This window comes from Microtus pennsylvanicus, chromosome 13 (assembly GCF_037038515.1).
Source record: "Microtus pennsylvanicus isolate mMicPen1 chromosome 13, mMicPen1.hap1, whole genome shotgun sequence".
NCBI lineage: Eukaryota > Metazoa > Chordata > Mammalia > Rodentia > Cricetidae > Microtus > Microtus pennsylvanicus.
Window position 1 is genome coordinate 59,005,259 of NC_134591.1, and position 13,056 is coordinate 59,018,314.

At 49.8% G+C, this 13,056-nt stretch overlaps 1 protein-coding gene across 5 annotated transcripts in view; it reads left to right on the forward strand.

The window, feature by feature from the left end:
• Positions 1–13,056, forward strand: part of Dlgap3 (DLG associated protein 3) — a 76,455-nt gene that overhangs the window by 12,818 nt on the left and 50,581 nt on the right. For all 5 annotated transcript variants that reach the window (XR_012907585.1, XM_075947165.1, XM_075947164.1 and 2 more), the window contains one exon: positions 12,766–12,848. The gene's annotated coding sequence lies outside the window, so the exon portion shown is untranslated. The remainder of the gene's footprint in view (positions 1–12,765; positions 12,849–13,056) is intronic.

The following is a 13,056-nucleotide window of genomic DNA, read 5'->3' on the forward strand; positions in this document are numbered from 1 at the left end:
GGTTGTGAGCCACCATGTGGTTGCTGGGAATTGAACTCAGGACCTTTGGAAGAGCAGGCAATGCTCTTAACCACTGAGCCATCTCTCCAGCCCTCAGAAAGATATTTTTGATACGTACCTTTTCAGTCTGCATTCAGTCTCCTAGAGGTTGAGAGGGTCGGCCCTATAGTCTACCATGGTGTCACCTCAAGCAGTTTTCTTTACATCCCAAGCCTCAGTTTCCTCATCTGTAAGATGGGAGAGGTGATGGCGCCTACCATGGGCAGCTGTGATGACCGTGTGAGATGGGAGAGATGACGGTGTCTACCATGGGCGGCTGTGATGGGTGTGAGATGGGAGATGACGGTGTCTACCATGGGCGGCTGTGATGAGTGTGAGATGGAGATGACGGTGTCTACCATGGGCGGCTGTGATGAGTGTGAGATGGGAGATGACGGTGTCTACCATGGGCGGCTGTGATGACCTGTGAGATGGGAGATGACGGTGTCTACCATGGGCGGCTGTGATGACCTGTGAGATGGGAGATGACGGTGTCTACCATGGGCGGCTGTGATGACCTGTGAGATGGGAGATGACGGTGTCTACCATGGGCGGCTGTGATGAGTGTGAGATGGGAGATGACGGTGTCTACCATGGGCGGCTGTGATGGGTGTGAGATGGGAGATGACGGTGTCTACCATGGGCGGCTGTGATGAGTGTGAGATGGGAGATGACGGTGTCTACCATGGGCGGCTGTGATGACCATGTGAGATGGGAGATGACGGTGTCTACCATGGGCGGCTGTGATGACCTGTGAGATGGGAGATGACGGTGTCTACCATGGGTGGCTCTGATGAGTGTGAGATGGGAGATGACGGTGTCTACCATGGGCGGCTGTGATGAGTGTGAGATGGGAGAGATGACGGTGTCTACCATGGGCGGCTGTGATGAGTGTGAGATGGGAGATGACGGTGTCTACCATGGGCGGCTGTGATGAGTGTGAGATGGGAGATGACGGTGTCTACCATGGGCGGCTGTGATGACCTGTGAGATGGGAGATGACGGTGTCTACCATGGGCGGCTGTGATGAGTGTGAGATGGGAGATGACGGTGTCTACCATGGGCGGCTGTGATGAGTGTGAGATGGGAGATGACGGTGTCTACCATGGGCGGCTGTGATGAGTGTGAGATGGGAGATGACGGTGTCTACCATGGGCGGCTGTGATGAGTGTGAGATGAGAGATGAGGGTGTCTACCATAGGCGGCTGTGATGAGTGTGAGATGGGAGAGATGACGGTGTCTACCATGGGCGGCTGTGATAACTGAGATGATGCTTTTTCTCTATACTATTTACCACCGTGCCTGTGTGGTTACAGCATTCAGAGAGTTGAACTGAACATGAGTGGTGGCGCACTTCTGTATTCCCAGTACTTGGGATGCTGAGGCAGAGGGATTATAAACTGATGAGTTGGAGCCCCGCCTGGGCTATACATTGAGTTTCAGGCCACCCTAAGCTATATATAGTTAGATGTCTCAGAAAACAAATCTGGGGGCTGTAGAGATGGCCCCATGGTTAAGAGCACTCACTGCTCCTGTAGAAGACCGGGATTGGATTCCCAACACGCACACCAGATGGCTCATAACTGATTGTAACTCCAATGTCTTCTTTTGTCCTCTGTGAGCATTGCACATATGTGGTGCACATGCTGACAGTTTTACACACATTCACATAGGTAAAGATAATGAATGAATGAATGAGTAGTTTTTAAAATAGCTGGGCACAGAGGTGCACAGCTTTGGAGAAGCAGAGGTAGGCAGATTGTTGGGATGTGTGTGTGATGGTGCTGGGGATCGAACCTGAGCCGTGTGGATCCTAGACGAGTGTTTACCACTGCCCTACCACCCAGCCTAGCTTGTTGTGATTTTTGATTTTTTGAGGTCAGCCTGGTCTACCTAAGTTCCAGACTAACCAGGGATACACAGTGAGACTCTTGTCTTTTGTTTCTTTTTTTCTTTTTTTTTTTTTGGCTTTTCGAGACAGGGTTTTTCTGTGGCTTTGGAGCCTGTCCTGGAACTAGCTCTTGTAGACCAGGCTGGCCTCGAACTCCCAGAGATCCTCCTGCCTCTGCCTCCCGAGTGCTGGGATTAAAGGCGTGCGCCACCATCGCCCTGCTGAGACTCTTCCTTTTAAAATTAAAAACAACAGCAAAACCTGGGTATGGTGGCAAACACCTTTAATCCCAACACTCGGGTGGCAAAGGCGCATCTATCTCTGTGAGTTCAAGGCCAGCCTGGTCTACATAGAGAATTTCAGGACAGCCAAGGATACATAGAGGGAACCCATCTTAAGATTTGCTGAGTGCTTACCTGGCATTCATGAACCTGGGTTCCATTTCCACCGCCATGTAAAATACACCTGTAATCCCAGCAGTCAGGAGAATTAGAAGTGTAAAATCATCCTTAGCCAGAGCTTGGCACACCTTTAACCCCAGAACTCAAGAGACAGAGGCAGGTGGATCTCTTTGAGTTCAAGACCAGCTCAGTCTGGTCTACAGAGTGAGTTCCAGACTAGCCAGAGCTACGAAGTGAGACAAAAAGAAAAACAAAAAGAAGATTGCTACCACTGCTGTTACTATGGTGATGATGACGACTAATAATTATAAAACCATTCTCAGCTACAAAGCAAGTTCAAGGCTAGCTTGCGCCACAAACCATAGACTTCTGAGCTGATAGGCACCTGAGATTTTCTGCTCAGTACCGGACTCTGCCTGCAAGCCTCCCTGGGTGGGACGCAAACTCTGCCTGCTATCGTGATCTGGCCTGGTTGCAGGGTCATTTCTCCCGTCTCTCAGTGCACCAGCTGTTGGTTGCTACTTGTTGATGACTCGGTCACTGAAGCTTAACTCCTTGAGAATCTACTGTATGCTTTGCTTGGCCATGTAGAAATAGATCTCTGCTCCTAGCCTCTAAGGAATTCCAAGCTTGCACCACACATTTATCCTGCTGTGCAGAATAAGGGGTAGAGGGACAGAAGAGGGGGTGGCAACGGCTGTCTTGGGAGTGATCGCTCTTAGTAAATACTTCATATTGGGTAGCTGATGGGGTGCTTGCCTCGCCTGTACAGAGCCCTGAGCTGTCGCCTGAGCACTGCACAAACTGGGTGTGATGACTCAGACCCAGAATCCCAGTTCTCGGCCGGTAGAGCAGGATGGTCAGGTGTTCATAGTCATCCTCTGTTACATAGTGAGTCTGAGGCTAGCCTGGGCTACTCATGAGCCTGTCTCAGAACCAACAGCAGCAAAATATACGCATCAGCGGTGCAATGGACAGCACAGGTGAATGGCTGTTACTGTTTTGCTTCTTGACCTGTGTGTACACTTGCCTGCTGCATTCTGTCGTCAGATCCTCTAAGTCCAGGGGCTCAGAGGAGAATTGGGCTTAGGTAATTCCTGCAGCTGGGATGCGGTCCGCAGACTTCAGGCGGAGCTGAAGGGTAGGCGAGTCCACCCAGAAGTCAGCCAACAAAAGGACATTCAAAGGGTCTAGCCTTGTGCTTGATTTTCCTATGACACTGACCCGGGAGGAGAAGATGGCCTTTGTGCTAGACATCCCTGTGCCAGTTATATAGAGGGCTTTGGGGAACGGTATGCCAACCCCAAGCTGTAGATGACATGGCAGGGACACATGACTGGTTGGCTAGGTTGAATGTAGGAACGGCTGTGGACTTGGCCTGGAATAGAATCACATATCCATAGGACCCCTGTTGGGACTTGGCTCCTGCCTCTCATTCTCTGGTGGCCTTGGCTTACTCAAGTCTGGCAACACCTCAGAGGCCAGTGCAAGTCACACACGAAGGAAAGAAGGTGCTACCGTGTTCATGTTAGGATAGATGTGAGAACAGAGACTGGTGTGCCTTGTCTTGGGTTGGACAATAAGTTACTTGTTGTATAACATAAGGGGGCAGATGCCATTGTCTCCATTTTACAGATGAGAACGTTGAGACCCAGGCAGAGAAAACAAACTGTTTATGGTTCGGCGAAGGTAGCGTAGGTGCAGATAGGTAGTTGTCATTGTCTTTCCAGTTCCCAGTTTGAGGTCGCTGAGCTTGTTCTTCTCAATCTCTGGAGTGGGAAGAGAAGCTGCCATTTCTGGGTACAGAGGACTCTGGAGGTCTGTGAGCCAGAGAGCTCCAGTTTGGGACACCAGGGCTGCTGTGTTCTGCATGCTCGAGATATGGGAGGTCTTCAAACGCTTCCTAGGCAAGAAAATTCCTGGATACACAACATGAAAGAGTTTCCATGGGGCCCATTTCTGATCCACCAGGCATGGCTGCAGTCTCTGTTCAAGACAGCCTGAGAAATCCTCTCTGAGAGGCCCCGCGTTTAGTTCTCACGCATTTAAATGACTTTTCCTTCATCTCTAGCCAGCCCTTGGCACTGTCCTGAGTATCTTACCTGCATTACTTTAATCCTGTGACATCGCAGACCTGAGGGAGAGACTGCTTTGCCCCATTTGAAGAAAGAGGAACTTTTGAGAGGAAGGCCACCCCTTAAAACCCATGTTTACTTGACTGGTGGACCTGGACTATGAGCCCGGATGGTTTAGCTTAAAACTTAGAAAAGACACTCTGAGCAGGGCGGTGGTGGCGCACACCTTTAATCCCAGCACTCGGGAGGCAGAGGCAGGCGGATCTCTGGGAGTTCGAGGCCAGCCTGGTCTACAAGAGCTAGTTCCAGGACAGGAACCAAAAGCTACAGAGAAACCCTGTCTTGAAAATCCAAAAAAAAAAAAAAAAAAAAAAAAAAAAAAAAAAAAAAGAAAGAAAAGACACTCTGTCACCAGCCACTCCTGGACAGAGCCTCAGAGGAGTTCTGGTGTTGGGATTACTCCTCACAGCAGGAGCAGACTCCCAAACTAGAGACTCCTGGAGGAGTGGGGGTGGGGTGGGGTGGGATGGACATGACTGAGTGGACGGACTGGAAGTAGTTGGCTAGGAGGAGTAAGACTGGTCAGTACAACCACAGAGGGCTTTTGGAAGTCCTAGAGAAGGAAGAGGAAACTCACACTTCATTTGTGGGGTTTCTTGGCTCCATGGCCCCAGCTGGTGAGGGAGCTGGGATCCAGTAAGTCTGAGTGACAAGACCTCCTCAGGACTGGCAGTGGACCCTGAACCTCCTCACTGACTCCTCTGTCTCCGTAGCATTGCAAAGGCCACCCCTTTTCCTCCTTTCTCCTCCACCACTCCCTTCCCTGTGCAAAAGAGCACATCTGGCTGCTACAGGCAAAAGGGAAGAGCAGAGGTGTGTAGGGACGGGATTCTGAATACTGATCTCTCTGAGTTCTCCAAAGCCTCTGGAGGGGAAGGTGTGGAGGTCCTTTTTGCAGACTTCTATGCACAGGATAGTGGGCAAAGGCAGCAGGGAAACCATTCGTTCCTGTCTGCTAATAGCAGGCATTCTAGATCACAGATTACTGCAGCAACGAGAGAGGCCTAGTCACGGCCCCTCTGGAGGGGATGCTCTGCCACCAGAAGACATACTGTAAAAATGTAATGGATGAAGAAAGTCATTTCAAATGCCCGTAAATGCTGTGGGGCAGCAGGACAGGTTGGAGTAGAACGAACCCGGGAGGATAAGGCTCGGCTTCAGTTAGAGTGAGTGGTCAGGGAAGGCCCTTCTGAACTGAGCCCCGGAATATGAGACAGAGGAAGCCATGGGAATATCTGGGGCAGAGTGTTCTGGCAGCAAGAACATCAAGTGCAGAGCCCCCTGAGGTGGGATTTTCAAAGAGATTATAGGTGGTATGGGTTAGTCACAGGCTTGCATGGGCCCTGTCTGATGGGTCAGGAAGATGCATTTAGACTCGGCCCTGCTGACATGCCTTGAGTGTTCTGGAAGAGTAAGCCCATTTTCTGCAGCCTTCTTGGCCCGAGCTCCCAAGGAAGAGTTGATTAAATAAACAGATAAAGGGAAGGGAGTGTGTCTGTAAGCAACCCTCCTTCCAGTCTGCGAATCCTCCTCTAGGAGAAGCATTTTCCTTGGAGTCTTGAGGACTGCTGGGGTTGGGCCACAGGGCTGGATTGAGGGAAGCCAGGGACCAGGGTGCCCACCTTGCAGCAGAGTTGTTGACAAAGGCATCAGAGCCCAACTAAAGTCAGATTGGTCAATGGGGCTCAGATGAAAGTGGATGCAAGAGAAGGTGAGGGGGTGGGAGGAGTCCATGGGCAAAGAGAAATAATTGTGGAATCTGAGTTGTGGACCAGGGGTTCTGTGTGGTTTGGTGGCTCCTCCATTCCCAGTAGGCATGCAGCCCCAGCCATCTGAGCTGCTTTCAGGTCCAGGGGTGGTGGAGGGCTAAACAGGGAAGTGGGTATAGTTAACACAGGGAAGGGGGACAGTTAGGCAAAACCTGAAGGTAGAGGTCTCAACAGCGCACATAGTCCAATTACAGGCATGGAAGAACCCAGGCTCCCAGCAACAAAACAAACCCTAGGCCTCACCTGCTGGGAAATCTGTTATGTTGAAACCTGCAGGGAGATGACCTCATGGGCCTCCATGGCAATGGATAACGCTGGGCCCCTGTTAAAGAGCTCCAACATCTTTTTGCTGCTATCTGGACCATTCTGTCTAGCTGTAGTTCTCCCAGCAGCTTCCTGAGGAAGCAATGAATCAGCTAATATTTAATTTGTGAGATCTTCATCTTCACCTAAGGCATCCTTTGTGGCCGTCTCCAAGACACTGGATTTTCTTGTGCACATCTGGATCTCTGGTCCCCAGATAGGGACTGTCAAGAACAACCCCTCTCTTCCCCAGCAGAGTACCACTGTCCTTAGATGGTTGTCTCCGAGACAACCTGCTAAATGACCTGCTCAAGGTCACGCCGTAAACCAGTGAAGCAAGGAAGAAAAATAAAACTGCACCTAGCGATTGCCGCTCGTCTGGAGTATTTACTGTGCTATTTCCAGTGCTAAGGAGTGGATGCGATTTACCATTAACCACGTCATTAGCACATTCATGATGACTCTGATGTGCCCATTTTATAGGTGAGAAAATGGTGTACGAGCCATCCATCCCTGGTCCCTGTACACACAGCTAGTATGTAAAAAGAAAGGGCTTTGAACCTAGAGAGTAAGATGCAGGCCTGCACCCAGGACTGTTTTGATCTTGGGATGGGAGTGGTGTTGGCTCTGGGAGTCACCAAGGTCTGGAGCAGGCAGGGCCCTGGGGCAAAGGAGGAAGTACCCTGACTTCTTCGGCATTTCCATTCTTTTTCTGGAAGGTAATTGCTTAGGGCAGTGACAGCCTCCTGGCGAATTACACAGCTGGCTTCCCAGTGAGATTTGTAACAACAACCTCTCCAGCCTGGCAGCCCCCAGCAAGTTCCGGTTTAAGAAACTAATTGCTGGATTGTGGAGTCGGTGCTAAATTGGGTAATTTCTTGGTGACGGCATCTGTGCCACTTCTTCCATTCCCAGATAGATTTGAGGTCTGTTACAGAAAGAAGAACCTGTCGCACACGGCACCTGCCCAGGCTCCCTCTCTTTCCACTTCCCAGCCAGCCATAGGTAATTGTGGAAGCGGCTGCCTCCGCTACCCACAGGTTCACATGGCCCACAGGGCAGCTGTCGGGGTCATGGAATGGGAAAGGTGGCTTGATATGGTAAAATGGAGAAAACAGGGCTAGGGATGTGGCTCAATTGGTAGAGGGGTTTGCCTAGCCAAAGCCCCGTGGTTTGGTCCCCAGCACCGCATAGACCTGAGCTCAGGCCTGCCTCTAAGCCCAGGACTCAGAGGTAGAGGCAAGGTGACCACAGATTCAAGGTTGATACATGTGAGTTAGAGACGAGAGAGAGAGAGAGAGAGAGAGAGAGAGAGAGAGAGAGAGAGAGAGAGAGAGAGAGAGAGGGAACCAACTTCAGGAGGTTTCCTTTATTCTCTTTATTTGACCTTGGACTTAGTATAAACTTAGAGTCCCCACATAGGGGAAAATGGTAAACGAGGCTCTCATTAGCTCTGTGGGATGTGTGAAGTCTTTGTTTGGTTGTTTAATACCTGCTACTTTTGAATGACATTTCGTAAGCTCAACTTCTCTGGGCTAATAGCACGGGCAGTAGCCAAGCCATCAGACTGTGTGGAGTTGGGCAATGTGGGCTTTGCAATATCAGCTCTCAGTGTGATCTTGGGTAGGGCCAAGCCTCAGTTTCTTTTTCTTTAGATGGAAGCGTGTGGAGGAATGATAGTCTAGTCTTGGGAGTTAAATACAAGGATGCCTTAAGTGAAAGGACCTTGTCTTTTCAGGCCACCTTCATGCTGCAAATGCCTCCTACATGCCAAGCACTGTGCCTAGGGGCCCAGGGGCGGGGTGGGGGCGGGGATGCACTGAGGGTGGTCAGAATTCCTGCGTGGAATTCACATTCTGTTGGGAGGGACGGGCAGTCATGGAATCACACAGATTTAAAATGGCAACTGGATAAGAGCAGGGTACACGATGCCTTGAGAGCGAGCAGCAGGGGGATCTGACCTAGTCAGGGAGGCCAGAGAAAAGCTTTCCCTGAAGAAGCAACAACTGGGCTGAGATCTGAAGGGCGCACAGAAGTCAGCCAGGCAGAGGTGGGTGGGGAAGAGCTTTCTGGACGCGGAGTAGGTCCCATGGTGTGAGGGATCATGGGATAGAGAAAAGGCTGGCTTGGCTGAAGCAGAGTGTGCGGGAGAGGGGGAGCGTGTGAGGAGAGGATGCTGGGAAAGCAGGAAGGCGTGCAGGCTCAGTTGGCCAAGTTAAGATGATAACCCAGGGACACTGGTGAAGAGTAGGGAGCCGAGACGTGACATGGTCACATCTGCATCTCCGAGTGATAATTTGGGTTACCGGAACAGCGAGATCAGTTAGGAGCCTCCTGCATATGTCCCAGCAGAAGGTGATGCTTGAGGTGCAGCTGGATTTGGTAGCGCTACTTTCTGCCACAAATACAGAAAATCTGGCTAACGGTGGTTTAAAATAGTGTGTTCCTTATCATATATAGGCCTGGAGAAAGGCAATCGCTTGTGTTGGTTCCATGGCGCGATGGTGTCAGGACTAACATCTCTGCGATGATCTAAGCCTTTCTCTCATGCTGAGCTAGATACCCTAGATCTGGCCATTGCTGTCTTATTCCAGCCAGAAAGCAAGGGAGGAAGGATAGCACCAGCAAGCCCCACCCCTTGTCACAAAGGCAGACTTTCCCCCAGGAACCTCATATTATTGTGTATCAATCATTAACCACAATGGAATGGCCTGGCGTCATCACAAGGGAGCCTGGGAAGGGAAAGGAGTTTGGGAATCTGTCTTTGCCACACAGCCAACAGTGATTGGTGGGTCTGGAACTAAGGGGCTTGGCTATTTTTAGGAAACAGAATCCATAGGAAGTGGTGATGGATTGGACGATGAGGCCTCTCCTCACTTGCTAGTCCTTCCCATTCATTGTCTTTAGTAATGAGGTAGGGGCTGAGGGGGAGACATGGGATCTGAAGCATACATAATGCACAGGAGGAAGCCAGTTCATAATTCAGTCTTCCCTTTAAAACTGGGTGTGGTGGCCCATTGCGTAAAATCCCAGCACTCTAGAGGTGGAGGCAGGAGGATCAAAAAGTCAAGGTCGTTTCTGGCTGTGTAAGGAATTTAGAGCTGACTTGGGCTACAGGAGATGAAATTTTCTTTTTTCCTTTAAGAAATACAGGAATGGAATATCCTCTTCAGTAACTTGTATTTAGCCGAAGGGTCTATACCCCCAGATAAAGGCTCCTGGTGGGTTTTCTTGAACACATGCATAATCTCAACACTCAAGAGGCTGAGGAAAGAGGGCCTCCATGCTTGGGATATGAAGCGAAATCCTGTCTCAATAAAAAAAGGAAAAGAAAAAAGCATGGCCTGGGGAGACGGTTCAGTGTTAAGAGCCATAGTGCACTGGCAGGGGACCCACGTTCAATTCCTAGCACCATGTGGGTGGCTCACAACCACCGGTAACTCCGGCCCTAGGGGGCTGAGCGACATCTGGCCTCTGTGACCATCAGTACTCACATGTGAATACCCTACACAGACATACAACATACACATAATTGAAAATAACACATCTTTGAAAATGGAAAACAATGAACAAATAAAGGTGTTATGTTAGCGATTACACTGTGCAATCTTTGGGGGTTTAAATTTTAATTTTGTTATTTACTCATTTAGTGTGTGTGTATGTGTTCATGGGGGCATGCACAAATGCCATGAGCCACATGTGGAGGTCAGAGGTCAACTGTTGGGAATCTGTTTCTCCTTCCCTTTGTGGTCTCTTTGTGGGCCCCACTCAGGTTGTCAGGCTTGGCCACCAGTGCTTTTCTACACACTGAGCCATCTCACTGGCCCCAGTCTTCCAGGGTTTTAAAATGGTTCCATGTGCACTGTGTCATTTGATGTTCGCCGAAGTCCTGCGTGATGTGTGAGCAGGTGTTATTAAATTTAGAAGACCATACCATTTGTCTGATACCATAGACCTGGTCCTGGGGCTGTGTTTTATTGCTAGACAGTTCTTTCCTGTTGTAGGGCATGGGTGCGAGGTGTCTGTCTGGAGAGGAGTCATTGTCCGAGACTAGAGCTAAAGGAACGTGGATTGGTGAGACTGAGAATCAAGTTTGTGAAGAACTTGATGGCTAGCTGGATGGGGTGGCTCACACCTCTAATCTCAGCACTTAGTGGGTGGTTGCAGCCAGATCGAAGTTCAAGGTCATCTTTGGCTATAGAAAGAGTCCTAGGGCTGGAGAGTTGGCTCAGTGGTTAAGACTGTTTGCTAGGCTCTGGGTTTGTTTCCCACACCCACACGGTAGCGCACAGTGATTTGCAATTCCAGTTCCAGGGGATTCGGCATCTTCTGACCTTGGCAGGCACCAGGCACATGGGTGATGCACAGACATGCATGATGGCAAAACACTCGTGCACATAAAATAAATCTTAAGAAGAAGAAAACAAAACCAAAGCAAAACAAAGCAGTTTGATGGCAGCCCAGCAACTTGGTGGCAGCAGGTGTGGGAAGGTCGTGGGAGGGCCATCTGCAAACACCCAGCATCCGGGAGTTCAGTGTGAGGTTCCAGTTTGGTATGAATATAGGCAAGGTAAACGGGATGGCACGAGGTTCAGCCAAAGTGGCCTTTGTGGTGTGAGTCTTGCATCTATGTCCTTCTTGGGGCAGCAAAAGGAATATGCCACGGACAAAGGTCCAGGCTAGTCGAAGCTCCACCCCAGGGGGGAATTGGTTCTCAAATGGTTTTCTATGAGAGCTTAAACCATCTTGGTCTGAACTCCCCTCTGTTATCCTAGCAAAAGGACAATGAAGAAGAATTGCCATAGAGTCAGGCTCTTGGTATCAATAAGGTTACTCCCGTGCTCCTCTAGGCAAGATAGCCAATAGCTCCTTTGGTCCAGGCCCCGGAGCTGGGAGCTGCACACGTCTGAACCTTTACTCTCTAGAAGATTCCACCAACTTCCACAATCTTCTTTATTGTGTCACAGTCCTCGGGGCCAGGAAGTTCGTCCTGATGTCTGAGTGTGCCTCTTTCACTGTTATTAATCATGCCTACAGAGCTAGCTTTTCCTTCTGACATCTCTGTGTCTAATAATGGCTTCATTAGTCCTCCCAGTCAAGGCTGCCGCATATTCCAGAGTCGTTCTCTCTCTCTCTCTCTCTCTCTCTCTCTCTCTCTCTCTCTCTCTCTCTCTCTCTCTCTCCCTCTTTCTTTCTCTCCCTCTCTCTCTCTCCCCCTCTTCCTCTCTCCCAGTATTTGCCAAACCCTAACCACCTTCTGGAACTTTCCCAGACCACCCCTCAGAATTTGGTATTTGCATTCTTTGTCTACCTTGTACCCACTGTTTTCTGGGAATCATCCCACACCCACCTTTCTCTAACCCATAATATACTTCAAATACATCTTTCTCCAGGAAGCCTTCCTTGACTGTTATCTTCTGAATCTGGTCTAGCTGTTAGTTCAAGCTAGCCTAGCATTTTGTCCTCTCTCTCGGGCACAGACATTTCCTCATCTACTCAGACAAACACCCACTTAGCATTGGCTCGAGTCAGAGATGGCCGGGGCCTATTTTTTTGCCTTGCTGGAGACCGTGGCAGTTGGGGGAGATGGAGACTGAAGCAAACAATTTCAATGGAGCATGTTCGCTGCTTCCTTGGGGGTACCCAGAGTGTCATAAAAGCCCAAATGAGAGGCATAACCCAGAATAAAGAGTACAGCAAGTCTCCATGGGAAGGTGAGGCTTCATATGAGTAAGTGTTAGCCGGGAGGAGAGCTTGTGGGAAGATGAGAGGCGATTCAAAGAGGAAGGAACAGCTTGTGCCAGAATATAGGAACCCAATAATTCTGTCCTTTGAGGCTTCAGACCCTTTAAGGACGGGGCCACTCTTAAATGACCTCAGTACACTTCTCATTTAGTCTGTCTTGCAGTAGGCGCTCTACAGATGTCTGTGGAATGCAGCCATCTTTAAGGGCAATGAAAATGCTCTAGCTCAACACCATAGACAGATCACACCGACACCTGCAATTGGAGGTAGTCCAACCTGTGAGTGCATTTGCATACATTTGCATAATGAAGCCAACTTCATTTCCCTGAGGGTCTGAAGCCTCTGCATCATGGGGTATCCAACCAGTCCTGGTTTGGGGGGTTGGGAAAGAAAATTGTCAGGCCAGAGACCTGTCCTGAGGACTCCAGGAGAAACCTCATTCCTCCTCTAGTGTGACTGCTGCCTTCTTTCTTGTCTGTCAGGAGCCAGTGGTCCTGCGCCTGCTGAAGTTAGGATTCTACCTCGTGGTGGGGATCCTGACGTCAAGGATGGGACACCCCGGATGGTGAGTATTAGGGAATTTGGGAGATGGAGATTTATTCAGAGTCTCAAACCCAAATATTTGATTCGAAGTGACTCAGCCCATTTATTGGCTTTTCCATCTCCCCATGTTGAGCTCCATTTTCTCATGGTAAGTGTGGATAATGTCTACATGACAGGATTTTCTGTCGGCTTAGAGACAGTGAGGTGTGCACAGTGCCCCGTGCATCACT